At 51.9% G+C, this 27,264-nt stretch overlaps 1 long non-coding RNA gene across 1 annotated transcript; it reads right to left on the bottom strand.

The window, feature by feature from the left end:
- Nucleotides 1–8,262: 8,262 nt before the first annotated feature.
- LOC104869190 lies at nt 8,263–25,827 on the bottom strand. The gene is made up of 3 exons (XR_782221.1): nt 25,645–25,827; nt 18,543–18,710; nt 8,263–8,485 (listed from the first exon to the last, which is right to left on the bottom strand). It is a non-coding gene; the product is annotated as an uncharacterized LOC104869190 (long non-coding RNA).
- Between the last annotated feature and the right edge of the window lie 1,437 nt (nt 25,828–27,264).

The following is a 27,264-nucleotide window of genomic DNA, read 5'->3' as shown; positions in this document are numbered from 1 at the left end:
TATTTCGATATTTGCATCAGAGAAGATGTATCCGAGCACACCTCCGTTGCTTCTGATTAAATTACCACAGAAGGGCTGTCTGGTGACTCCCATAAATGAATACATTTTCAGCATTTTTTTTTCTGTTGAAGGTAATTTTCATGGCTGGTTTAACTTGTAAGGATGATAGAAAATATTAATAAAACATTTGATGTCTAAGTTTGGATAGAAGTATAATAAATGAGATGGGCATATTTCACTCTGGGTCACGTGGCTGGAATTGTTTTAGAAAGATCGTTGGAGCAAGGGGTGTCTTCCACTGGGGTCTTTGTCTTGTAGTTTGGAGTCCTTGCAGGCCATGCAGAGGGGTGGGGGCCCTCAACCAGCCCCTTCCCACTGTGTTCAGGCCAGGAAGAAGGAAACTGAGGCTCTTTACAGAGCGGGTCAGCCACAGGACAGGATCCTGCTTTCCTCTTTCTGCCCGTGCCGCCCGATGTGTCATGGAGGAGATTCAGCTGGCACTGCTAGGCTACAGGAGGGATGTGAGTGTCCACGAGTCAGGGGGCACTCAGCCCCTCCAGGTAAGTGACCTCTCCGGGGCCTGAGATGGCTCCTGAACCTACTCCCTGCTCTGCAGCAGGAGCCTCTAAGGGAGCTCTGTGGGAAGTGGGGGTGTGAGAAATGCCTTGCTAAACAAGGCACCAGCATAATGCAGAAGGGAGTCAGTGCGACGGAGTGAGGTCCCAGGGTTCAGTGCCTCCTGGCCCCTAAGGTTTATGAACACTGCTGTCCAGGGGTTTTGGGGAGGCAAAGACCTGGAGTGACACATCCAGGAAGTCAAGTCGGAAAGGGGAGGGCGGGGTCCCGGGAGGCACAGCCTGGGCCTCCTCCTTCGGCCTCACAGGTGCTGTGGTGACTGTGGCAATGTGGCTTCCACTCCTGAAGGCCAGTGGCAGGGTCAGACCCTGCTGTACAGACCACAGGGATGAAAACCCTGAAAGGAGGGCTAGGAGAGAGTTCTGGCAGGGAGCCTGTGCCTGGACCCCCTGCCCGCCCAGGCCCGGATGGGCTGGGAGGAGCCCAGGGAGCACCAGGGCCAATTGTGGTCACCCAAGGACAACAGACCTTGCTCTGTGTGGGGCAGTGGTCAGGATGAGCCCAGGAGAGAAGGAGAGAAGCCCAGGAGGGAGGTTTATGAGGGCACAGCCTCATCGCCCGTGAGCTGAGTGGAGGTGACTATGCATACACAGTGCACACTCACACATCACGCAGGCGTAACGTGTGAGTGTGGACACTACTATGGATACGGGAGCACATATTTCTGAATGTGCATGTACACTACCCACTCACTCACACACACGGGTGTGCATGTGCAAACACATGCAGTTTTACTGGTGCATCAGGCCCTGGTAGAACAAAGCCTGTCTCTCTCTTGATACCTCAGCAAGGTGATTCCAGGCTCGCTGGGCCACCTATGTGGCTGGCTAACCATCCAGCACATGGCACAGTGCTCAGGTTAAGGCTCCGCTGTCACCATCCTGGATTTCAATTGTCACTATCCTGGATACTTAATTTTAGGTCCCAGTTTTCAGTTTGCCCTGCAGTGAACCTTGCTGTTATGGAGGGGTGAACTGGAAATGTCCACCTCATTCAAGGCAGCCAGGGCCTGGAGCATACTGAATCTGTCCTTGGCCACTGTGTCATCTGCTCTGAGGGTGAGGGACCCCTTTGACCTATCTGCTGAGAGGTGGTATCTAGACTGTGTGACCGGGTGTCCCAGATATAAATGATGATATTGTAGCCACAAGTCAGTTATGTGTAGCTCTTACATAATGAATTGATTTTATAGAACATTTTCATTCATTTGAAAAATGTCTGGCCATCTCTTGAATGTGAATTACAGCACAATTAGACTTCATATTTAAATAATCAGTTTTCACTCTGTAGTATTGGAATGTCACAATTTACAAAGCACTTTTAATTATTTGAAAAAATTACATACTGGTTGGTAAGTTTTTGCAATTAAAAAGATTCCCGTGTAAATGTGGCAATGATGTAAATATTCAGATTTGTGCTTTCTGCCTCCACATTCTGCGGAGCCCAAGTTTCAGGCACAGAAAGCTCAAGGCAGCCACAGGGAGGCTCAGGGTCTGAAATCTCCCTCTTCACCAAATTGTCTGCCGGCTTCGATACATTTGATACAGAGTCAGTCGTGGCCCCACAAGTGCTGGTTCTTTCTTTCTGTAGTAGACAGAGGACCTGTGGTTGCTGTGAGGCAGGAAAGCCTGTCCCAGAAGAGTGCTCAGGCCCGAGCCTCCCGCTCTATTGGGAGCAGGACCAGCTGGGGAAACCCCAGGTGAGCCAAGTCCAGGGTCCCAGGAGCTAAGCAGAAAGACCTCGGACTAAGGACTTTGTGTACAAAAGACCTGAGCTGGACCCTGAGCAGCTTTTCTGGGAGCCCCCCCACCCCTGTGGAGTCCCCATCCATGAATCTTCCATCCTTGCAGCTCCTGAGTGAGCCCCCATCTACTGAGCTCACATCCCACACAGCCTGTGTCTGCGGAACCCTGTACGCTGCAGTTCAGCTTAATGGTGTCTACTTTATTAGTTTTGGGATCTTCCCAGGAGGCTGACACCAGAGGGAGTGGACTTGCTGCTATGACTAGACCTGATAATGTGGTTTATATGTCTTTTGGATTAGCAGGAGGAATTAGGACAGGTTTAGAGATGTGGACTAGAGAAGCCTTAGAAACACAGAGCCTGATGAACAACTCTGGTTAGAGCTCAGAAGGCCAAATGCTGATAGCAGTGTGGACAATAAGGGCCAAGCTCGTGCATAATGACTTTATTGGAAACTGGACTACAGGCCATGAATGTTATACTCCGGTAATAAATGTGTCTCTATTCTTCTCATGTCCTGAGACTTTGGAGGAGGGCTGACTTTAAGTGCTACAGACTAATTGATTTGTCAAAGAAATTTTAAGGTAGCCCAATGTTTAAGCTATGGCATGAGTTTTGGCTGCTTTCAGTTAAATTTATAGTTAGAATAGAAAAAAATGAAAAATTTAAACTTTGACCCAGAAAGACCCAGGTGTAAATTTGGGGCCCAATATGGTGTGGCTGCTAAAGAGATTAGTGACACTAAAAAAAATTTTTATACAAGGAAAAATAAGATACTTTGATGGAATCTCAGGAATCAGAAAGACTCCATCCATATCAGGGTCAAGAGTGCAAAAGTATAAATTGTTTACTTGAGAAGAGAGACGCTGGGACCCCTACTTGAGAATGGCTACTTAGGCAATGGTTCCCAAGATTCATTTTACCATGCTCACCTACCCTGCAACTCAGAGGCCACTACTACCGTGGTTCAGTGGGGCCTGGCTACTGTGCCTGCTGACAACAGACCTTGGCATCATCCAAATGCTGGGTTTATGGGGCATGCAGAAGACAAGAATTGTGGGGTCATGGAGGCTTCCACTCATATTGAAAAGGAATGCCTGGGAGATTAGGCAAACAACCCCTGTGAAAGGACTGCAGGAAGCTGTGAGAGGGAAGCCAAAAGCACAGTGAAGACCCTAGGAAGCTGCAAAAGCCAGGAATGTGTGCTGAGAAGGTCTGTTGAGGAAAGCTGAAGGTAGTGAGTGGAACCAGCCCAAGAGAGAAGCCCAATGGGTTTTAACTGACAAGGCCATAGGAGCAGGGCTGCCCAAGACTGCTGGACCTCACATCTCACCATCATGTGTCCCAGCTGCCAGACACTGAGCTAAAGAACTTCATGTGTGTCCTGCTCGATTTCAGTCTTGCTTTGGTTCAATTCTTTTCTATCCTCATATTCTTCCCTTTTAGAATGGAAATTTTACTCTTTTGTAAAGGACAATTTAGTTAGTTGGTTTATAGGAAGATAGTAAGGAGCAGGCCTAAGACAGAGTCAGCTAAATACAGTGAAAATAGTACACACACACACACACACACACACTCTTTTCTATCCTCATATTCTTCCCTTTTAGAATGGAAATTTTACTCTTTTGTAAAGGACAATTTAGTTAGTTGGTTTATAGGAAGATAGTAAGGAGCAGGCCTAAGACAGAGTCAGCTAAATACAGTGAAAATAGTACACACACACACACACACACACACACACACACACACACACACTCCAAGTTAAAAGTTAATTCAAGCCATGCAGCTAATCAAACATAAAAATCTAAAAGCAAGCAGAAGAATAAGGATAAAAGTTAGGATAAGGATGGGCAGATAAGACACCCCTCCAAGCAAAGGCAGAGTATGCTAAAAGAATTAACCACTCCTCCTCATCTCTGGGCTGGAATTGGGGAAAGTAAGAATGGGCAGAGTTACCAACCTCCTTTGAACTTGATTTTCTTTGAACTTGGCCAGCTGAGTAACTGATTTTCTTTAAACTCTACATTACAAAGCCTAAACCCAACTGGTTGTTTTTAAATTCACAAAGCCACTGGGGATAGCCACCTGTGATTACTGGAAAACTGAGCAAGTTCCTATTTTTGCTTATAGACAAAAGAAACATCCTGAAACTCCACTTTAAAGACCCGACCTGGATACTTTCCAGGAGCCATTCTTCTTGCACTTCCTACAACGTTTCCCTTTTAATCCCCCTTTTTACTGTGATTTCATTCTTTGACTTGGTGAGACAAGGAACTTGGTTTGTACAATGATAAGTGTTTCATTGTAACGTCCTGCCTTGGAATTATGTAACTTTTGTTTTATTCCTCCAGAGATTCACAGCTAAGAGTTTGCCTTGAGTCTGAGAAGAGACTTTGACTGGGGCTTTTGAAAAGTGGGATTGTTAAGACCTTGAGGAAGGGATTGCTGTGTTCTTGGTTGCATGTAGGATAGTTGTGACGCATTAGGCAGAATATGAACTTTCTACTGGATTTATGTGAAGGTTAAGTGTGGCTTAAAGAAACGTCTTTGGGTGTCAGAGGGGTAGATGCAGAACCAGCATTGCTCCCCATGGCCCCTGGCCACTAACTAGCAGATTGGCTTCCTGCATCCCTGATTCTGCTCTCTGTTGGCTGGAGGTCTGAGTGCCAGACTGAGGAATGCTGTCTTGTGGGGAGACAAGACAGATGTGGTCACCCTACCAGGCAGAAAAACAGGCCCATCTGAGGGGCTTGCTGAAGGCCAGAGGCCTGTGGAATAGTTAGTGGAAGAGAGCGGGCATAGACACCAGCCATGACTATGTGACCCATTAGGGAAATGAAGACCTGGACCACCATGAGTATTTCCTCCTTAATTTGTATTAATGAATCTTTTGTGTGTACACACACATTCAGCAAATATCTTCTCCTCCCTCTCTTGTCTCTTGTCGTGTGACCTCAGATGTGCTACACAGCATGACATTGAAGGGATGTCATGGAGAAGAGCTGACATCCCCGAGGACACCCCAAAAGCCCATCTATGGGGCAGGTTTGATGCATTTGGGTTTAGGCAGAACAGCTGTGTCTTAGGATACTGCGGGGCGGGGGGTGTGTGACCCTCTGCCCTCACAGGTTCCAGCTGACCAGGCAAACTGTGCTGGTCAGTGTTATGGGCCACCTCTGCTGGACTGTGGTCAGGGCTTTTAATCACTCACTGCCCAGCTGCATCTTGCAGTTGTGGCTGACACTGGACATCTGTTTATGGAGCGAGGAGAGTCCCTGTCACACTCAGAGGGCCTCAGCAGATCATCGGAAGACCTTCTGAAGAAGGACTGAACTTTCCTGAGAAGAAGAAAACCCACCCTGAGAACAGCATCCTCTCCTGCCCAAGCATCTAGCCTGCTAGGAATCTTTCCTTCCTGGTGTCTGGGCTCCTCCAAGGCCCAAGTATGATGAGAGGTGCTGCATTTCTGCTACCATGGGTGAGAGTGGCCCAGACACTTGCAACTCCTTACAGCAAAGACACAGGGGACCAGAGTGCAACAGATGGACCCAGGGGACAGGCCTGCAGGCCACACACAGGGTGGCTCTGTTCCGCACAGCTCTTGAGCATTTGCTCCCAGCACCATCTCCCTCTTCCTATGGGACTCTCAGAGTCCGGGGCTGGCTGTGTTTTTTCTGCCTCTCCCTGCAAGGCTCAGAGCTGAGCCCACACATGGGAGACACAGACTGAGGGAGGAACGGACACCTCAGAACAGCGGGAGCAGGCAGAGGCAGGTGAGTCTGGATCTGTTGTGAGGACAAGTCAATGATACTGGTGGTCCTCCCTCCAGGTTGTCAGGTTCACCGGCGGCTGTGGCTTTGCTGTGTGGGTGATGGAAGCATAGGAGACACTGGGCTACAATTCAGATAAGTCACCGAGGATTCCACAGCAGTGGTATCTATGTAGGCAGCACCACTACAGGAAGTAGTTTGGGAATGGCATTCTGGGTGTGAGGGTTGAGTGACTGGGTCAGTTTGAGAAGCTCGGCATGGGAGATCCACCCACCTAGGCTGCTCCTCGTCAGCTAAGGAAGGACACAGCTGCTTGTGTTGCTTTAGAGGAGCTCCTGTCTTCACCTTGGACGTCATCTCCTGCCTTCCAGCACAGATTCTTCGGCTTCTGGCATAGACTCTTCAGCCTTCCACCCCAGACCCATGGGCCTCTTGGTACAGACCCCACAGGGCACGGCAGTGAACTCCAGACCTTCAACTAAATCCTTCGGTCTCCAGTGTGGAGACAGACCTCTGGATTCTTCCTCATTCAACCCTGAGGGAGGCCACTGTAAGCCAGTCTTGCAAATTTCTATATACATTTATACTTCCTGTGTTGTTTCCGTTTGTCTAGTAAGTACTACCCGATACACTGGGGATTCGGGCTCCCTGAGTGAGCTTACCAACCCACCAGTGAATTAACATATAAACGCACGCACGTGTGAATGGGTGGACTCTTCAGAGCCTCATAGGCCGGGCATCTTGCTGGGTTTGCCCACTCCTAGAGCCAATAAAGTCAGGGAAACCGAGGTTCAGAGGGACCATCTGCACCTGCCACTGTGTCCCTTGTGGCCTTCCTTGGGGTCACACATCGAGTCCCCACTGACTAACCTGCTCCACAGCACCTTGAGCACCCGAGACCCATGGGGCCCAGGCATCGAGGAGCAGAGGTGATGGTGGTGGTGAGTCTCAGGCGCCCGGACCACTGGAAGCAGATGGGGATCTGGGACTGGTGTCCTCTCAGACGGGGACAGATGTGGAGCAAACTGATCTCTAGGATGCAGTCACTCCGCATCCTGTCAGTGGTAGCCCTGACAGACCTGCACCCTGAATGTCCAGGAATCCCTGAGGCCCAGTTGTCCCCACACCCAGGCTGTGTTTGAGGCCTGCCGTGGCTTCCACTCACTGCAGGAAGATGACGGGCCTGAGGCAGCCGCAGCCCGGGGAGCACAGTGCTTCTCAGCAGAGACACGGAGGAAGGGGAGGGTCTGCCACCACTCCATTCTCCTTAGGTAGTTGGGGCACATTCGGCTCTCACCCAGGAGGACCACAGCCACCTGGGCCACAATTCCTTTCCCCTCAAATGTTGCCTGTTTCTCAGCCAATGATGTGAATTTAACTGGTTTTTTTTTTTTTTTGCTTTGTCAATTATTTTTGTATTAAATACATACCATAGTTTGGTTTAATGGTCACAGCAAAGCTATAAACCTAAGGGATTTATATTAAGTAATATGATAACGAGAAACATCGAGGTCAACACAGTGTTCTTGACAATCACTGCTTTCTGGAGGCCGCTGGGCTGTGGGTGCTGGGTGGGGCTGCTGAGTGGGGGATGCAGTACCCGTCCTGTGGCCTGCACCCCAGCAGGATCAGAGCATGTCTAGGGCCACTCTGCTCTCTTCTGCCTCTAACCCCGGGAGCCCTCTGCTTGTTCACCCGCTATCCCTGCTCCTCAGGGAATGTGTCCGGAGGGAACATGGGTGAGAGACCCCGAAGCTGGGACCCGGGACTGGGCCGTTCTTAAGGTCCCCTCCGAGCCCAGCCCTCTCCAAGGCTTGGGGGCATTAATTTAAATCAACTGATTGCCAGAGAAAGGCCTCATCAAAGATTAAATAAGCATAATTTAACCCAGGGAATGATAATAGATTTAGTTAAGAAGAGAAAAAAAGGAAAATTGAATTAGAATGCATATTTGAGGGAAAATTGGAGTTTAATATAATTACACTTAGAGATGAGACAGATTACAATTACCATGTTTCAGAGGTGGAATTTTTAATTGTATTATTTAAAATACAAGCCTGAATCTCTGCCCTGACACAGGTCAGAGAAGGTTCCCAGCAGGGAGGAGGTGCCCAGTCCTCCCAGGGGACCACACAGCAGCCTCCACTGCCCTTGGCGCCGATCTCTTCAAGGGTCCTCTTGTTGTCACTCTGGCCCCACAGTGGAACCCACAGGCTGGCAGCCCTGGCAGGAGAGCAGAGCCGGTGACAGACATCTTCCTGGATTGGATTATCCTCGGGCCGATGCAGCCACTCTGGCACAAATGAACTCTTGCTGTAGCCAAAGCCTCGGTACCACTACAAATCAAGTTTCCCAGATGTCATGTCTGCCCTTCATCCCTGACTGCCCACCTTGCCTAGCTCAGTGCCTGCACAATGCAGGGAAGAGCCGCAGAGGCATCTGGGAGGATAGGGCTCAGCTCGGTGTGGCCCCTGAGGGGCTTTGGGGCACCCTGGGGAGGTGTGAGCCTGTGGGCCATGGCATGCCTGGCTCGCTGCCCGGTCCTACGCCCGTGGCTGTGGGTTTCTTCCTCCCAGGACTGCACCCTCAGGCATCACTGTGAATCAAATCATTTCCCTCCAGATTCCCACGCTACAGTAAATAGTCTTGGAGTCTCACACACCGCCATATTTGGAGAGGAGGCCTTTATGCTGTCACCATACAAACACAAGGTCATTGGAGCAGCCCTGACTCCCGATGAGGAGCTTCCTCAGGGTCATCTGTTAAGACTCTCCACGGAGAGATGTCTACCTGTACACAGGGAGAAGCTGGCCCATTGCAGGCCAGGGAGAGGGGCTAGGCGGAGCCTCCCACCGCCTGGGAGGAAGTGACTCCCAGCCCAACCTCAGCTTCCTCAGGCTCCTCATGCCCCAGAGCCTTGCAGGTGGCCATTCTCAGCCAAACCGCCAGGTCTATGGGCTTGTTACAGTGGTTGCATGACAGACAACACTTTCAGTAATGTTCATCAGTTTCCCAAAAGAAGTCCTGCAACTGGCCAGGAAGGCGACGTACTGATGCTCCCCTTGGCCGTTGCAGCACTATGGAGGAAAACCTCAAGGGGAGAACACAGCACTGCTCTGAGAGCTCAACGGACACGCCCACTGGCCCCAGCGCAGGAGCCCTTTGGGGTTTCCTGAGAGTCGCATCCCAGGTGAACACCTTGTCCACAAGGGGGCTACCCAGGAGCCACACAGGGACTAGGTCACAAAGGTCCACGGTGGCCTCATTCATGACGGGACAAAGCCAAAAAGGCCCACACCTCCATCCAAGAGGAGTGGAGAACAGCAGCAGCGCTCTCCCCTGCAATAGAACCCTAAGGAGCTGTGACTGGGGACCACTGCCTGCCACCAAGTGGCTGGACAATAACCACAGCAGCACCAGAGTGGATCAGACCATGGCAACACAAGACCCTCCCACTGTGCCCTGGGAAAAGGACCTCACTAAAGAGCCCTCCTCACTCTGGGCCTGGACACAGCCCTGCCTATGTCCAGAGCCGCTCAGCCCTAGGCCTGTGGCAGAGCTACTCGGACAGACACAGTACCTGCCCTAAACACCCCTGTGGCCCTGCCTGGCTGCCAGGTCCCCCCAGGCAACAGTCACATTTGGCCCCAACCTGCTGTCATCATCCCTGTGACAGGGGACCAGGCCGTAGCCCCTCCCTCACCCTGACGGGATACTCAGCACATCCTTGGCTGGGTGACCCCGGGACATGTGACTGTCACTCTGATTAGGAGGTGACTGAGAGGATCGTGACGCCACAGAGCTGGAGCCTCAGTCCTCAGCTTGCCGGTCACCCCCTCTCAGGGTGCAGACACAGGCAGGAAGGGGTCAGGGACTGAGGTCCCGGCCGCCCCATGCAGCCGTGCTGGAAAGCAGTGGACAGTGTAAGAGCCCTGAGCTTTCCGGATGCAGGACGATGCTCCTCCAAAGTGCAGCCTCAGTTGCTGACAGCTGTCCACCTGGTTCTCCTTCCCTGTGAGTGGAAGGTGTTTGGGGGCGGCAGCTGCCCGAATGATGCAGCTCTGGGCTGGGCTCCACTTGGCCAATTAGCCCAGGTTTCCAAGCACACAAAGCCCTTATCTCTGGAGAGCTCCCAAGACTTTGGGTCCGTGTGTCAGGGAACCGTAAATCTTCAGGGAAATTTTCAAATGTAATTTTCTTCTCATGATTTTATTCCTGAGACTCGCTTGGCTTATTAATAAGTTGGCTCAAAAGGAGTCACCATAAATAGCGATATGGTCACAATGTCCTAGGGACGATTCCAGGCAGGGAGGGAAGGGCAGGCTCTGCTGATCCAGGTGCAAGGAGAGAGAAGTAGGACATCTGGGAGCGAGGTGTTCATCCGAAATAACTCACCTTCCACCCACCCGCGCGCTCCACGCCCTGACAGTGAGGAGAAGCACCTGTAGGGCAAGCACCCCGACTTCCCCTGGCCTGGGCAAGACTGGAGCACAGCTGCCCAGACTTTGAACCCGAGCAGGGCACCACAGGCTGCTGCAAATGCTCCCCAGCCCCAGCCGAGGTCCATTCTTGTCACACATGTAACTGTGTGCTCTGGGATGTGGTGACATCCTGAGAAAGGCCCGTCCCCAAGCCAAGGCAGCTGGTTGCCTCCAGGAGCAGACGGTAGCCCGTGAGCCCCCTTCCACACACCCCAATCGCCCACTACCCGACTCTGCAAGCCGCACCCGCCCGTTGCCCCTGCCTTGGTCAGCTCCACCTTGCCCTGGGTCCAGGACGTCTCCACCCTGCCCATTCTGAGCCGGCCAGATTTGCTCCCACTTCCTGGAGTGCCAGAGGTGGGTGAGTCCCGTCCCCAAAGCCCGCAGCCGACAGGCCAGGTCTGTCCTCTAGAGAACTGACCCGGGGATGGGGAAACACGTCACAGCAGCAGAAAGGGACCCTCAGCCACTCACTCCAGGGCGGAGCAGAAGCGAACACTTGGCTGCTCTCTGCTCCAGACCTGGCTCCTTAAAGAAAGGAATCCTTACAGACAGAGCCGTACCTCACACCTGCTTCTGGCCCTCAAAGGCCCGGACACTTGGCCCACAGAGGGACTGAGGGTCCATCCACTCTCCAAGAAGTGCTGCAGAGCAGTGGACAGTGTCAGAACCACTCTCCAAGTGGCCGGGCAGACCCTCCTCCTCCTCCTCTCAGGTGCTCTCCCCTGTCCGCTTGCACTTTTTACTTTCATCACACGAACTTTGGAGTGAGCTCGGGAGAAAGCAGCGCTGGAGTGACATTTTCACACGCTCGCTTTGGAACACCGAGCTTCCTGATCTGCAGTGTTCTCCGGGTTTCCTCGATGTGTGTCATAGACCTCTCTGTCATTTCCCTGAGGATAGCGAGTGTCTCCCTCAGCTCGGGTAGGAGGGTGGCACTGTGAATGTCACCCGCGACACGGAGGGTGCCCAGCAGGCATCGGGGACTTTAGGGAAGCTGCTGTGTGGGACCCACGCACACTCCAGCCCCAGAGCTCCGGACGAGCCAGCTTTCATCTCACTCTGAGAAGCTTGTTCTGTGAAGAACAGCTTCAGTGCAACACGAGTAGGAAGTGGGCAAAAACTGGTGGAGGAGAGGGGCAGCTCCTGGATGCCCTGTGCATTGGCAGGACACAGCAGCCCTGGGCCCAGCACCCCAGTCCACGCCCTGACCAGGCCCGGTGCTTCTGGTCCCTTCCCTTCTCCCCTGTGTCACGGTGTCTGAGCTGCTGCTCGGCGTGGGCGGGGAGTGTCCCCTCTGTGCGCTGACCTCGTACCCAGCAGTTTCCCTGGAGTCACAGTTTAGTTCTCGATGTCCACACATTGCTGGGGTCTCTCAGCCACAGGCCTGGTGAGCTGAATGTTTTCACTTCCATTCTTGTGCCCTTCCTATTTTTTCTTATTTTAAATCTTCATTAAAGGGGGGGGGCCTGGGGATTCAGCTTAGCTGTTTCTCAGCCTGCCTCTCAAGCACAGGGTCCCTTGTTCGATCCCCGATACCAAACATAAATAAATAAATATTTAAAAATTTACAACAATTAAATCTTTATTAGTCCACCCTTCCAGTCCGTCGCGTTGATAGCCCACGTGTGGAGTCGGCGCGCACACAGCACGCCTTCATCTTCTTTCAGCCCTTTCCTTCCCCCTCTCCCCGCTTTCTCCCTCTCTTGATCCCCTTGCACTCGGAGAACAGTCTATCTCCCTACTCCCGTTGTGGCTCTTTTGTTCTGCTCTTTACTCACAGTGTGGGTTAAACCGTGGGATACACCGGCCGACGGGGGCATGGGCAGAGAGAGCGTGGTGCTCACACACAGTGGCGCACTCCTCTGAAACAAAGAAGGGTGAGCTTGAGGATCAGAGATGCCCGTGAGCAGCGCCGTGGGGGCGAGGCCGTCCTGACGAGCAGCATCCCCTCTGCCTTCCCTTCCGCCTCACGACTTTCACCTGACGACCCCCTGCCACTGCCATCACATTCGAGAAACCACTGCCACCGCTGCTTGGCGTGGTTCTTCTACCGATACAGACGCTCCTGTGAGATTTGCAGGCCGACTGTGATTGCTGCCACTCTGCTCGGGATTGCATGTGTGGGAGCTCGGCTTCCTGACAGCTACCCGCACATGCCAAGCCGACGATTTAGCGGTTTCACTTTGACCGTCAGAGGTCCAGTGGACCAGAACCACTGGTCTGAAATCGTGCCTGCCAGCTCCTGTGAACTGGAAATGTCTCCTCCCACACGTGTTACGTTTTAGTCATCTTTACTTATTAATGTAAGTTATTTTGCTGGTCAGTCATGTTGTTTTTTCCTTCAGTTAAAATAAAGATTTGCACTTGTGAAACCACGTTGGCTCTTTGTATTTCCTCGACTTTTGTTTGCTGTTGTCTTTAGTATTGCTTTCTGTGTCCATGCAGTTTATTTTACTCCCACTGCACTCGAAGGATGAACCCTGACTTCCATTAGTAACTCGGTGGAGTCTGCACACCCCCTGCAGCCCATCCCACATGGTGCTGATTTGGCTGAGTCTCCCCGTCTCCCTGTTTACAACCACAGTCAAGTACTACTCAGTGATGAGGGCACTTGGTCCCTCGGAAGGGGGACCCTCTGCAATAATGATGGGCCCTTGACTTACAAACTCAATTTGTTCCCAAGGGTTGGTTGTAACTCAAGTTGGTCGACTGAGGGCTCAGGCTCCTCCGCACAGCCTTCAGAGTCTGTCTCTGGTACACAGGCAGACCTCAGCATCCTTAGAGAGCTGCTGGCCCAGGATTTCTCGATGAACCCCGCACAGGAAAGGATGCTGTCATATTCCTTCCAGAACTCTGTAAGTGTTAGATCTGTGTTTAAGACTATCCGGAAGCGTGAGCAGCCAGCATTCAGGTCAGAAGGCAAGACTTTGGTCATAAGTTAAAACTAAAATTCCAGTCGTAACCCAAGTTGTTCATACGTGAGGCCAGTCCTAACTCAAGGGTCCACTGTGTGATAAACCCATAAGCCAGCAACATTATATCTAGTATCAGACTGTGCACCCAATGCTCATGCTGTGCTGGCCATGCAGAAGGTGTGTTACACCACTGCACATGGGTGACGTCCCCGGTACCCAGTCCGCGGGGATGGTCTGGCTCCCTTACCCTCTACAGAGTCTCATTACACAGCATGTGACTGTGCTCTTCTTTTCTGGAATTGCAACACCTAAAAGCACCTTTTCAAGTTTCTAAAAGCTTTGCTTTACTTACATTTCATTTATTGCACAGTCAGTAAAGTGTGCCAATTAAAACATCAAAGTTTCACTAGAGTTTATTATGATATTTCCATAAATGTTTCACACCTACTAGAAAAGAGTAGTACAATGCATTTGTCACACACAGGGCCCTCTGCCAGTTCTGTTGTTTTGGTCTTCAGTGGCACAGTTGTCTTTGATCTGTAGAACCACAAACATGGTAGGCACTAAGCTTGGCCTGCAGGATATGGCGCGTCTGTGCCGTCTTCGGTTTTCATGTTTTGAGGGCTCGGTGTACCTGCTGAAGCCTGGATGCTGTGCACCCGAGGTCACAGTACAAGCTGTCCACAGAATATGCCCTCTATCCTTATCACCCGACTTCACCTTGGATTAGTTCAGCACTGATGTTGCTACTTCCTATCTGCATGGTCAAGCTTTCCAGTCCCTTGCTTTTAAAGGTTGTGGCTTTGCTCGACTCCTGCTCATCTGAAGTTTCCCCATCCATGTGGTGCCTGCATCCTCATGGCTGGTTTCCCTGGCTTGCTCCCCGCCTGGGTTCGTGCCCTCGCTCTATGGGATCTAGCGTGACCATCATCAGCACTTTTCAGGGACCCTTGAGTGTGGCCCGCTCTCCCTCGATTCTCAGCTGTGCCTTCCCCTTCTCACCGAGGCGCCTCCTTCAGGTGATTCTGTCATGGAGGGGTGCAGTGGGGGACCCTTCGGTCCCGAATCCCGGAAAGATGGTCTTTTGCCCCACACCACGTGGGCTGTACAGACGCGGAGCACAGGGAGGACCGCTGCTCCTTTGCCAAGAGCAAACTTCCTGCTTCTTTTCCTTTTTGTTCCATCCAGCCTACAAGCCTATTGGTTGGTGCCACCCACACCCAGGCAGGTCCTCCCTCCTCGGTCTGCAGCCTACATGTCTGTCGGCCATAGACACACCCAGAGCTTTGCTCCCTAACCCAATAGGAAGCCTTGATTTGTTCAAGTTAACATTACAGCTAGCTTTCAAGCCTCTTTCTCAACATTTTTCTTCTTTGTTAGTTTCGGAATTTAGGGTGAAGCCACACTTTGAGTGCTGTGCTGCTTGTCTTCTCCTTACCTCCATCCATGCCAGCTCTCACCTCTCCCCTAGAGTCCTCAGTGCAGACCTGTCCCCTAATGGATGTGCAGAGCCTTGGAGCATGTCAGGGAAGTAGGGGATGTATGGGATGGTAGGGACAGGCTCCACACCTGCCCAGGTAGCACCTGGTGGCAGAGGCCGGCTGCTTAGGAGCAGGTGACCAGGGCGGAAGCCTAAGTGGCCCTACAGGAAGGTAAAGATCAGGTGCTAGACTTCATGTCCCCAGACAGAAAGTAATGTGGATAAAGCCCCATCCCAGAGCAGCATACCAGGAGCTGGTGCTCTGTGGGACTCATAGACCTCCCCTAATAGGGGTTGAATGCAAACCTGCCTGCCTCCCAGCCCTGGGGCACTATGGCAGCGGCTCAAGGAAGCAGCCACAGCTGATCTCAGACCTGTGCTTGCGGCTGTGTCCCCACAAAGATATCACAGGACAGGTTTGGCCACACACATGGGCCACCCAGGTGACGTGCAGGTGCTACCTTGGACCTGAGTGGCGTGGCAGGGGTTCTTTTGCAAATAGAGCATCTATAGCTGAGAGAAAGTTAGCAAAGTATTTCTTGGGGATTTCTGAAATGATTCAAAAATCAGACTTTTGTTAAGTGGCTTTTGTACAAAGTCAAGCACAAAGAAGTGAATAAAAACTCCAGTGCAAATCCTTCAGTACACATGCACATATCTGTAATCTTTATAGTTCCATGGACCCACTGAAACTAGCTTAGACAAGACTTCAAAGGAAGTGCGTTATACAGTGCGCTCATTAGCATTCCAAGTAAGAGTATGAATGCAAATGTTGTTGGATTTAATGCCTTATCATGAGGTAGTTGTCGATTGACATGCACTTGTAAATAGCAATCAGAGAGATTCTATGTGATGCGTACCAGTTTTTCCCAAAAGTAATGTCACAATCACCTTTCCTGTCACCGGGACAAAATACCTTACAGCTGTAACCTAAAGGAGAAGATTTATTTTGGTTCACTGTTCCAGTGAGTTTCGTCCATGGTTGGCTGGCTCCAAGGCACAACTGGCCTAGCAGAAGGGCTAGCTGACAGCTGCTCACAATGATGGCTAGAAAGCAGAGAGGCGAGGTAGGAGCCGGGAACAAAAACACAGCCTTCCGGGTCACACCTCAGCGATCCACCCGCTCCTGCCAGGCTCCACCTCGGAGCAGGAGTGTTTGGGGGGACATTCTAGGTCTAAACCATAGCACGTAACATAACATCTTACAAAATCACCGCATGTATAAAAAATCAACTATTACATGTACATTGATTGTTCATTCTATCTACCGCAGCCAGGATGTGAGGACTGATGCAATCCAGTGACCACCTTGACTTCTCCAGGTTCGCTTGCTTTTTGTGAATGTAAGTGTATGTGTGTGTGCAAATGAGTGTGTACGTGTGACTGAGCTCTACGCAGACATCTTGTGTGGAAACTGAGACAATATTGGCTTGGTGTCTGGCGACCCGGGCAGGAGACTCCAGGGAAAGTGTGCTTTATTGCCGCAGGGTTCCTGGCCAGCATCGTAGCGCTTTTGTCCAGCTTGATATTACCAGGACACAATTACAAAAAACAAACTCACTTAACCTGGGCTAACGACAGCAGGAAAATTGCTCCAAATCTGGATTAATGGAAACGAAATGGTAGCGAGCTCGATGGTAATTACTTGGGGGTTAAAAGCTTTCGAGGCAAGCCTTTCAATAGCTGACTTTCTCAAAGACCTCAGGGACCGAAACAAACCCCCAGTGTTTATTCAGGCTGAGATTCTGACTCTCATTTAGACTGCTAAATTAATAAGCTTGGAGACCTCTCCCCTTCCCCACTATACTCTGCCTTTCATTTATCCCGCAGAGATGCATTAGCATTCTGGAATGCCAGCCATTATTTGGGATTATTAATTCATCAGCTACTCGGTTGAAAAATCAGATGAGTCAATACAGCGAGTTGCAGGAAAGCATGAGGCCCCGGTGAGGAATCAGCAGATCACTCAGGAAATGGGGGCACAGGAGCCCCTGGCAGACACAGCAAAGAAGACACACCATCCCTCAGCAGGCCTGGGGCCCGGACCAAAGTCCTGTGCACACACTGTGCCTCCCACTTTTCCCTTTGCGCAGGGACACCAGACCTTGGCTTCCTGGGTCTCAGAGGAACACTGAGAAGGGGGTTTGTAGTGGCGGGTAAAGCCCAGGGCTGGGGAAGGGTGAGCATCAGACGTGGTAGGCAATGAAGGCACAGGAACCAAGACTCCATCTCAATTCCCCTCTGCCCTCACAGCCTAGAAACAATACAAAGGAAATGCAGGTCACCCCGCCCAGTGCACATGCAAAGTGCACAGATGGATGGACACTTGGCCCCCAGCCCCTGACCTTGCTGCTCCTCCAGAAACACGAGCTGAGTGCCCCGAGTTTAGAGAATCTTGGTGTAAACGAATATTAACACTCGCTCAAACAAAAGGGCTAATGATAGATTGTGGCCGCCTTAATGAGGAGGCAGCGCCTTGGTCATCTTGGTAACCCTGTGATCAGCTGGGTGTCTGCAGAGAGACACTTAATTAAGGCTGCAAGCCGTGTGGGCAGCAACTCTAACGTTTGCACCGCTCCCCTGGGCAGTTTCTCGGCTTCTGTCTCCAGTCCGGTGAGGAAGCAGCTGACAGAGCCTCCCGTCCTCCGCAGTGTGTGCGTCACTGTCCCTCCCAGCGCCTGCCCTCGGTCCGTCTTCCACACTCCGGTGGGAAGCAGCCTGAGTTAATGGCCGAGCACAGGATGGGGCCCCAGAGGCCAGAGTGGCCATGATCTGTGGTCTGAATCACCAAGCGCCTGGACCCTGACCTGACCCAGAGCTCCCATGCTGTGAGCGTGAGCCATGCTCAGCGCTGGCCAGCGTGGAATGGTGCTCATTAACTCAGCTAGCAGACGGCCTGGACCCTGTGCTCAGCAAGCCACACCGCCAGGGCAGACGTAGGCTCACACCCTGCTCCTCACCGTAGACATCGGGAGGGCGCCCCAACTTCCCATCTGTCTGTATTTACAAGCGTGGAGAGCTGAGCTGTACAGTTACATAATTCCCTGTGGGTGTATCAAGGGGCCTTGTCAGGGCCACATCCTCCAGATGTGACAGATGCAGAGGGACGGCTCTGGAGCCAGCTGCAGACCCCACAGGAGGATGGGGCCTGGGGTGAGAGGTGCCAAGCCCGATGGGTGAGTGCTGAACCCTGTGGTGCTGCAGGATCCCTGAAGCTCTGGAAGGAGGGGACCTTGTGCTCCCGTGACCCGTGCCTTTAGGTGGGACAGGCAGGTCAGGGCCAAGCGCGGTGCCTAGCAGCACCTTCCTTTGCAGTGGGACCCTGCTGTCGCTGCCTGTCCCTTCTTCACGGGTGGATCCTTCTCAAGTCCTAAACTCCTCGGCAGCCACATGGGAGCTGCTGGGCTGGTGGAAGGGGCAGGGACCCCAGGGTGTGGGTTTCATCAGAGGCAGTATCACCGTGCCACTGTGACCATGGAGCAGAGGTTTCTATTTGGTTTGGAAAATGCATCACCTTCAAAGTCATCGGTTGTGGGGAGCGATGTCCTTCCTGGAGGGTAGAAGCCTGCAGCTGGGCCAAGGTCCCCTCTGACCATGTTTCTAAGTAACAGGGACGAGCCAAGGCCAAAAGTTGTCACTGGATTATCTCGGTTCAGAAGGGCAGCAGGAGGCAGCACAGCACCTGCACACACACAGGGCATCCAAAAAGGACCAGTTCAAGGCCAAGGTTGTGAAAATACTGTTCCCTGCAACCCAGCTCTACAGAGCCGGGCCACACGCCCGCCTCCTTGTCCTCCTCCCCTTCCCTGCTGCTGGCTCATATGCTTCTTAAAATGCCCTTACTCCAGCTGAGTGTGGCGGTACAGGCCTGTAGGAGCTGAGGAGGCTGAGGCAGGAGGATCATAAGCTTGCACCCATTTGGGGCTGCATGGCCAGACTCTATTTCAAAAACTTATCTGAACTCCTTTTAGGTGTCACAAACCCTTAGCAGCTGTGGCTCTGTGTTACCCCAGATTTATAGGATGCACATTAGTCATACAAACACACGAACTGAAGGACAAAGGCACAGCAGGAAGATCCTTGTGCCAGCTGCTCTGACCCCACCCTGTGACACCAGGGCCACCGCACTCACCAGGTGTGACCCTCCAGCTGGAATTTCTCAGCTCTACGGTGACAGGAAGTGGCTTCCCAAGCTGCCCATGCAATTGCTAAGAGCCTAGAAGTGGACCCAGCCCACTCCTACCCCAGGCCAGGTGGGCAATGGAGGAGCGAGGGGTCCATCCCTGGAAACGTGAGCTGGGCCCTTCCCTGTGTCAGGGAGCCCTGAGCTCAGTCATGGAACAGAAAGCAGAAATGGAAACCTGAGTGTACGGATTCCCAGCATCCTTCAGGGTAAGATGCTCCCAGGGTGCCTAGGGCAGTGTTACTGCCCTTCTGCCCAGGAGCTCCAGGCCTGGCTGCAGGGAGGAGCCGAGGAAATGCTGGAAAGGCTGCGGTGGGCTATGGGGCTCCCATCAGGGTGACTGTGGAGCTGGGTGACCCCTTGTGGGTTGGGGACGGGGACAGAGGCAGGGACAGGGTGGGGATGGGACCGGAACATCAGCCTGTGCCTGCTGCTGTACCACCCTGGTGAGGAGGGCGTCGTCTCTCCCTCAGGGGCCAGTGAGGCCGCGCAGAGCTCCTGTAGATGGCGCTCTTCTGCACTTCTAGGCTAGGTGCGGCCCAGAGGTGGGATCCCAGCCCACAGATTCCATCCCGACTGCTGGGCACCTGTCCCTGGGCTTCTCCGCTCCCACTGCCAGCACCCAGAGCCGCCCAGGCTGTAGGAGCCAAGCCTGCAGTGGGCCAGCCCTGTCCGTGCTGGTGCCCACCCTGCCCTGGGATGGCCAAGCCCCAGGGCCAGCCCTCACCCAGGACAGGCAGCACCTGGCACTGCACCACCTGCAGCAGGCAGAGGCCTCACTAAATGACTCCAGATGACAAAGACACACATGCGGGGACAGGCCTGAGCAATTATAACGCATCCTCGGCGACACTTTGATCTCCTAATCAATTCTTCCAAGCTTCCCACATGGCTCCCTCCGCTGTTCATAATACAATTTAATTTTTATGTACAGATTTTCCTGAAGGGTATGAGCGCGTTTTCACTTTATGCCCCAGTAATTCAGTTTTAAACCAAGCATAAAAACTCAATAAACAGCAAAGAGCTAACTGCGTATGCTGGGCCTGTGACCTTTCACTGTTATTTTTGAATAAATAAGAAAGTGGGTAGGAGTCACAGATGAAGTCCACCAAAGATTTTCCATTGTCTGTTAGAAAATCAGCCGGAATTGACAATAATTTGATAGTTCATGCTTGAGGGAGCTCCCAATTGGGATCCTGAGGTGGGAGATTGGCTGTCCGTGACCTTGAGCGCCAGCCCGGCTGGGACGCAGTAATGAAGGCAGAGACACCTTGCGGCCCCCAGCGCCGGCGCGCAGAGGGAAAATAGAGATGTGCGAGCGAGGCTAGGTAGAGCTGCATTCTTCAATTGGCGTCTCAGATATCGCCTAAGTGGAGAGCAAGCCTTGGAGTGCGAGTCTGTGGCAACACCCAAGGAGAGACAATTACGGTGGGACTGGGAGCCCGGCCTGCTTAGCCCATTGAGCTGCTTCTTGAGGATGATGTGAGTTGGAAACCCCCCATGTGTGGCCTGGGGTAGGAGCCCCTTGGGGCAGGTGGCAGAAGACCCCAGAGAGTGCTCTGCACAGAGCCCCTGGACCCCTTCTTTCTCCCGTTTCCTGGCTTCTTGTCCACACAGGCTCGTGCTCATGGGCTCTGTCTCTCTGTGGTCCTAGAAATGACTCCAAGGCTCCAGAGATCGCTTGGTTCTTGCCTTCAGTGAGCAGGAAGCTCCAGGTCACCCTGGGACCAGCCCTTGTGGACCCAGCCTCCCTTCCTCTCCTCCCTTTTGCAGAAGCAAGCAGCCCCATATGTACACCCAGCGACCTCAGGTCTGCCCTATTCACTGAGGCTGTGTCTGCAGGAGTCACACATCTTCAGGGCCACTGCAGAGTCCTGTCCCCTGCCCAGGCTGCCCGATACAAGCCAGCAGATGGGTCCAACACCCTGGGCTCTGAGAGGAAGAGAACCTGATGCCCACTCCACAGAGCCACAGGGCCAGGGGCCTCAGGATAGAGACAGATTCAGGACCTGGATGGAGGCTGCTCAGTGTGGAGGCGGCTGTATGAGGACTGATACTGGGGCAGTGTGTGACCAGATGCATTGTGGATGCCTTGGGAGGGCGCTAGCGAGGCTGGAAGTTCGGTGGGAGGGAATCACAGTGGAGCCAGCCTAGGTCCCACCTGTGCTGTGGCACACCCAAGGTCCCCCTACTTGCAGGCTTGGCCAATGCCATCCAGGAACGTGGAGGAGGCTAACAGGATGGAAGCACGGGGCAGAGGAAACTTTCTGATGGACAGGTTTATTTTAGAAATCCTCAGTTTTTTAGAGCAGTGTTGGGTCCCTAGAAAAATCGAGAGAAAAGTCCAGAGACTTCCCATGTACCCCCCACCTCCACACCCACAGCCTCCTGCATTGTCCAAATCCCCATCACAGCAGAGTGTTTCTTACAGCCATCGCTGGCACCTGGTCTGTGGTCAGCAATCAGGTCACGGCGCATGCTCTTGTGTGCACCGACATATGAAACATTGGTGTGAAACACCCTGTGGGCTTGGGCAAATGGGTCATGATGCTTATCCACTGTTGCAGACCATCCAGTTTCACAGTCCTAAGATTCTCAGTGTTCTCCAGCCCCTGGCAACCACTTCTGCGACCTTCTGCGACCTCCACAGTGCTGCCCTTCGCAGACTGTCTCCAGTTGGAATGATATGTGCTGGGGCTTCTTCAAATTGGCTTCTCTCACTTAGGTGCATGTGTCTGAGACTCCGGCACGTCTTTTCTTAGCTGCATAATTCACTTCTTCGTGCTGAACGATGGTAACTCCCTTCTCTGGATGCGCCTTGGCCAATTGACCCACTCACCACCAAAGGACGTCTTGCTGGCTTCCAAGTCTTGGCAGTGCTGGAAAAAGGTCCCGCCAACACCCACAAGCAGGTTTGCATGCAGACACAAGTTTTCATCCCCTGTGGGTAAATAGCCAAAAGTGTGACTGCTGCATCGTGTGCAAGCTCCACTTCCTCAAAAGCCACCGACCAGTCCTCACTGTGTTGGCGAACAATCCCGCTCTTCCCGTCCTTGTCAGCTCTAGCACCGTCAGGGGCTCAGGATGCTGGCCCTCATCACAGGCAGTCAGCACTGTCTATTGCTGTAACTTATGTCTCCTGGGGGGCGCATGAGGGTGGGGAGGGATCCATGTGTTCATTTGCCTTCTGTACTTCTCCTTTGGCCAGATGCTACTTAGGGCACTAGTTCTCCTACGGCTAAGTCTAGGTACCCTTTGTGTATTGTGGGTCACAGGGTCACAGTCTGGGCTTGGGGGTTTGGGGTGTTGTTGTTGTTGCTGTCACTTAGTCAGGGTAGGGAGGCTCCACGAACCTTTATCACAGTGGAGAAAGGAGACACCGGCTGTCTGCTTGCCTGCCCCTGCTGGCTTGAGGGGGACCAGCACTGTTTGCTGTGTCTCTCCTACTGGGTTTGGCTGGAGGGCAAGCTGCTGTCATTGCTCAGTACTTCTTGGGAACCTCATAAGGAGGGCAGAAAAGATGGAAGAAAAGAAAGGATGGAGGCAATGTCCCCAGAGGAAATAATGTCCCTAGAAATAGTTCTTGAAAGTTCCCCCGAATCTTCCCATCTTACAAGGTTAACATTGGCCTTTCATTGGGCTCTTAGACCTTCAGCCTTAGCGGGATCACTGTTACTATGTTGCACACAGTATAAGACAGCAATGAGAAGGGAAGTAGGGCTTCTATGTCGTTCACAAGCTGCCAAGACTGACCTAGGTGCTGAGCACCGAAAGATTTTCTTGTCAAAATGAGACACACATAGAGTTTGGCGTGTCTCGATGCCTTTGAGTTCCCAGGTGTTGCATCTTCTCAGGCTGGCATCTTTCCTGGTGGCTCTGCTGCAGAGAGCTGGTCCCACGGGTGGCCGGCATTTCCTGGTTGCATCTGTGGGCTCCTTTAGGGCTGAGAAGGAGGAAGCACAGGGTGCTGATCCTTGGCTATGGAGGAGCCTGGCTCTGGCTCTGCCTTTCCACCTCTCAGAGTCGTCCCCTGCTACCTTTGAGTGTGATGTGTAAGATTTTAAATTGTACTGCCTTGGTCAACAGGGACAATACCCCATCTTTTCCCCTCACTGGCAACTTCCTCCACAGGTGAGAGGAGGCCTGGCCACCAGGCCTCTGAGTTTACAGTGCTGGAGACCAGGCCAAATGTCTCTCCACCCCCTCTCCTGCACCGCTGCTCTGCCAGGTCCCCTCCGCAGGGCATTCTGGGAACCCTCTCTGCTCTTGAGGGCTGGTGCTCCAGAAAGACTCCAGGGAGGGCAAGACAAAGGGACATCATCTGTTCCACCTTGGGGCAGTCCCTCACCATGTGTGCAGTGCACCACACTGTGTCCAGCACCTGGCCTCCCTGATGACCACTGACCCCTATGCACACATCCATAGACCCTCAGGTACTCTGCGTTGTGAAAAGTCAGCTTTTCTTCACTGTGACAAAGAACCTCAGTATAACGACTTCCAGGAGGAAGGGTTTGTTTGGGCTCGGTGTGGGAGGTTTCAGTACATGGTCAGCTGGCTCCATTGCTTCAGGGGAGAGTGAGGCAGAAACATCATGGTGGAAGGGATGGCAGAAGAAAGCTGCTCACTGCATGGCATCTAGAAGTCATGAGAGGGTGACGGAGCCAGAGGCCAGGGTGAGGGACCAGATGCAGTCCCTAAGGCCACATTGCCATTTACTAGGCTGAGCCTTTTCCCATCACCTCCCAGTGACACCATCAAATTAGGGGCTCATGAAAGGTTTAACTTACTGATTCAGTTAGAACAACCATGACTAATTACTTCCCAAAAGCCCACCAGCAGCCAAGCCTTCAACACAATGAGCCCTTTTGAGGTAACTACTGGATCAAACCATGACATTCCACCTCAGCCCCAAATGCTTAGTGTCCATCTCACTGTGCATGTAGTCCATCTCCAAAAGTCCCTGAGGTCTCATAGTTTCAGCACTGCTCAAAAGCCCAAGTCCAAAGTCTCCTCTGAGACTCAAGGCAAATTATTAGCTGAAGCTCCTATAAAATAAAATAAAAAAAAACAAACAAGTTACACATCCCAAAGATAAAATAACATGGAGTAAATATCCTTATTACACAAGGGGAGAATGTGGGCATCGAAAGGAGGGATTAGACAAATGACCAAAATCCAGCAGGACAAACATTAAGTCCTATAGCTGCACATGCAGCATCCAGGGGACATGGTGACAAGACGTGAACTCCAAAGGGCTTGGGCAGCCCTTTCCCTATAGCCTCACTGCTTGCATCTCTCATGGCCGCTCCTTAAGGCTGGATCTGCTCACTGCCTATAGCTTTCCTTTGGAAGATGTTTCACATTCCTGGGATCTCCAAGTCTTCATGCAGCTTTGGATTCATCTCACAGCTTCATGTGTTGCTCTCTCTGGGGCTGACAGAAAGGACTTTGATCCTGTCATACAGTATCTGACCTCCCTTTGAAATCTCTGTGGAAGCTCAGAGACCCTATAACCTGCATTCTGAATGCCTACATTCTGCAGCACCATATTGATGACACCAAGGCCAGCGGTAGCTGGAACCCCTTGGTCTATGGTTGCAGTGGCTTCTGGCAGCTGAGCCTGGTGAAATAAATCCTGGGAAACCTTTCCCTAAGTGGCCCTGAGTGAGAAGAAACTCCATAGTCTCTCTTCTTAAAGCAAAGTCTTTCAAATGAATTTATAGTTTTATACCTTAAAGTGTGTCATTATGGGTGAATGTGGCCAATTCTTGAAATGTCTTCAAGGCATCTTTTGGATTTTCACAGTGCAAAGAACTTGACTTCTTACAGTGGCGTTACTTCAGCAACCACACTTTCCTTGTCCCAGCTTTATAGGCACTCCTTTTCTGCACAAACTGCAACTTTTTCAAATCTTTCCACTCTGCTTTTTGCTCCTGATGCTCACAGTAAATCTGGCTAAAAGCATTCAGCAGTACCTACATCACAGCATAAATGGTCTGGTGCCTTGAAATTTCCATTGCCTCTAAATTCAGTCCCCACAAAGTCTTAGGATATAGACAAAGCATAGGAAAATTCTTTGCCAGAATGTAACACAAATGGCTCTTGTCCCAAATCCCAGTGGAATCCTTGCTCCCATCTGAAACTCATGAGTGCAGTCTTCACTGTCCACTTTCCCGTCAGCATTATGGTCATCGGAACTCCCATCTGAACATCCATTAAGCTCTGCTTACAGCCTTCTAGAGCTTCTCTAGCCTATTTCTCCAAACCTTACCAAACTCTTCCTGCAAACCAACTCCAAAGGCTTCTGAGCCACATCATCAGGTATAGTCACAGCAGTGACCCAGCTTCTCAAAACCCATTTCCTGTGTTAGCCAGCTTCTCAAAATACCTGAGATAAACAATTTAAAAGGGAAGAAGTTTATTTTGGGCTCACAGTTTCAGATGCTTCAGTCCATAGTCAATGGACTCTGTTGTGTTCAGGGCTGTGGCCAGACAGGAACATCATGGCGGAAGGGTGTGGCTGTCCCAAAACGGTTCGAAGGAGAGATCTATAGGTGAAGACACCAGGGACAAGACACTGTCTCCAAGATCAGCACCCGTGACCCACTCACTTCCTTGAGCGGGCCTCACACACAACATTCCATTACCTCTTGAGTAATGCCATCAGATTATGATCTCACTGAATCATGAAGCTGGATCCCTCATGATCCATTCACTCCCCAAAGCCCCTGAGCAACCAAGCCTTCAGCACAGTTCACATCATTGGCCATTGCCTCTTAGGTTACCCTCTGTGACTAACTTGTAAGTTGCTGCTTTCAGCCCATCCTGAGGGAGGCTGTGTCAGACATCTGTGCTACAGACCTCCTCCCTTGTGGGTGTGCTTTCCTCTTCTTACATGTTTTTGGGAGCACAGAAGTCCCTCCTCCTTAGGAAGCCTTCTCTTCCTATATGGACCAAGCCTTCACTCCTGTTTAAGGAATCGCTGCCTGCTTTGATTAATGAGAGTGTTTATTTTCCCCCACTGAATTCCTTCTGTCCTGGTCTTCTTTTAGGGGGTGATATAATATCTGGCTAACCCAGCTTCCTGCACTCCTTTACACCAGTCACCCTGCAGTGGCCACTGGTGGGGCCTGATCCAGGCTCCTCTGGTCTGGCCATCCGCTGGCATAGACTGCAAGTACTATTGCTCTGTCCTTTTCCAATGGGGCTGGCATCATTCAGGGCAGGCCTTCCTGTGCGTGGAAGTTCACACTGCAGGTCTTGTTGCTGGGTTCAACCTTTGATCTCACCATGACTCTTGTCCAAACTCGCTTGAGAATTAAGCTTGTGGAATATTCAAAAGGTGTTGGAAGGACTCAGCTTTCCCTAGTCTTCCCCTTTTCTATGATCTATAGCCAAGCAAGACTCAGGGCTGTCAATATTTTTCCTATTTGGGGCTGTCATTATTTTTCCTGATCTCTCTTGAAATTGCTTTTCTGGAAGTAACAAACCCTAACCCAACATTTACATAATGAAATAATGAGACAGCAGACCAACTTGTAGGGTGTCTGACAGAGTTGACTCTATACCATCCACAGAAGGGTACTCTCCCAGGGCTACAGGGCAGGACAGGACTCTGTCTCTGGGTTCTCGGCCAGTACAGGTTAGGGTTCCGTACAGCCTTGAGCCCATATACCAGCTCACCCAGCTGTCCACAGGGTTTTCATTGCAACCTTACTCCCAGTGATGGGGACTCAAGACCCTCGGGGTGTGCAGTGACAAGGGTGACCTTGGTCCACACTGCAGTCAGTCTCCTGAGCATCCTCTGGGACCCACTGTACACTCTGTGGAAAACCCAATTTTAGCAAAACCCCACCATGGCAGTTTAGCAAAAACCCCACCTTCATCCTGACCTCTGGATACCTGAGTGGGTCTTGCATCCTCCAGCAGCCCCAGGTTATGTCTGGCCACCCAGCCTTTCTTCAGAAGCATCCCGTAGCATCCACTTCCTGACCCCACCTGCTCAGTGGCCACAAATCCCTGCTCACTATGCTATACTTGGGTCCACTCTGTC

This window comes from Fukomys damarensis, unplaced genomic scaffold, assembly GCF_012274545.1.
Source record: "Fukomys damarensis isolate Sample0158 unplaced genomic scaffold, DMR_v1.0_HiC HiC_scaffold_19, whole genome shotgun sequence".
Lineage (NCBI taxonomy): Eukaryota > Metazoa > Chordata > Mammalia > Rodentia > Bathyergidae > Fukomys > Fukomys damarensis.
The sequence above is the reverse complement of the archived record's forward strand: the minus strand, read 5'-3'. Positions and strand labels throughout refer to the sequence as shown.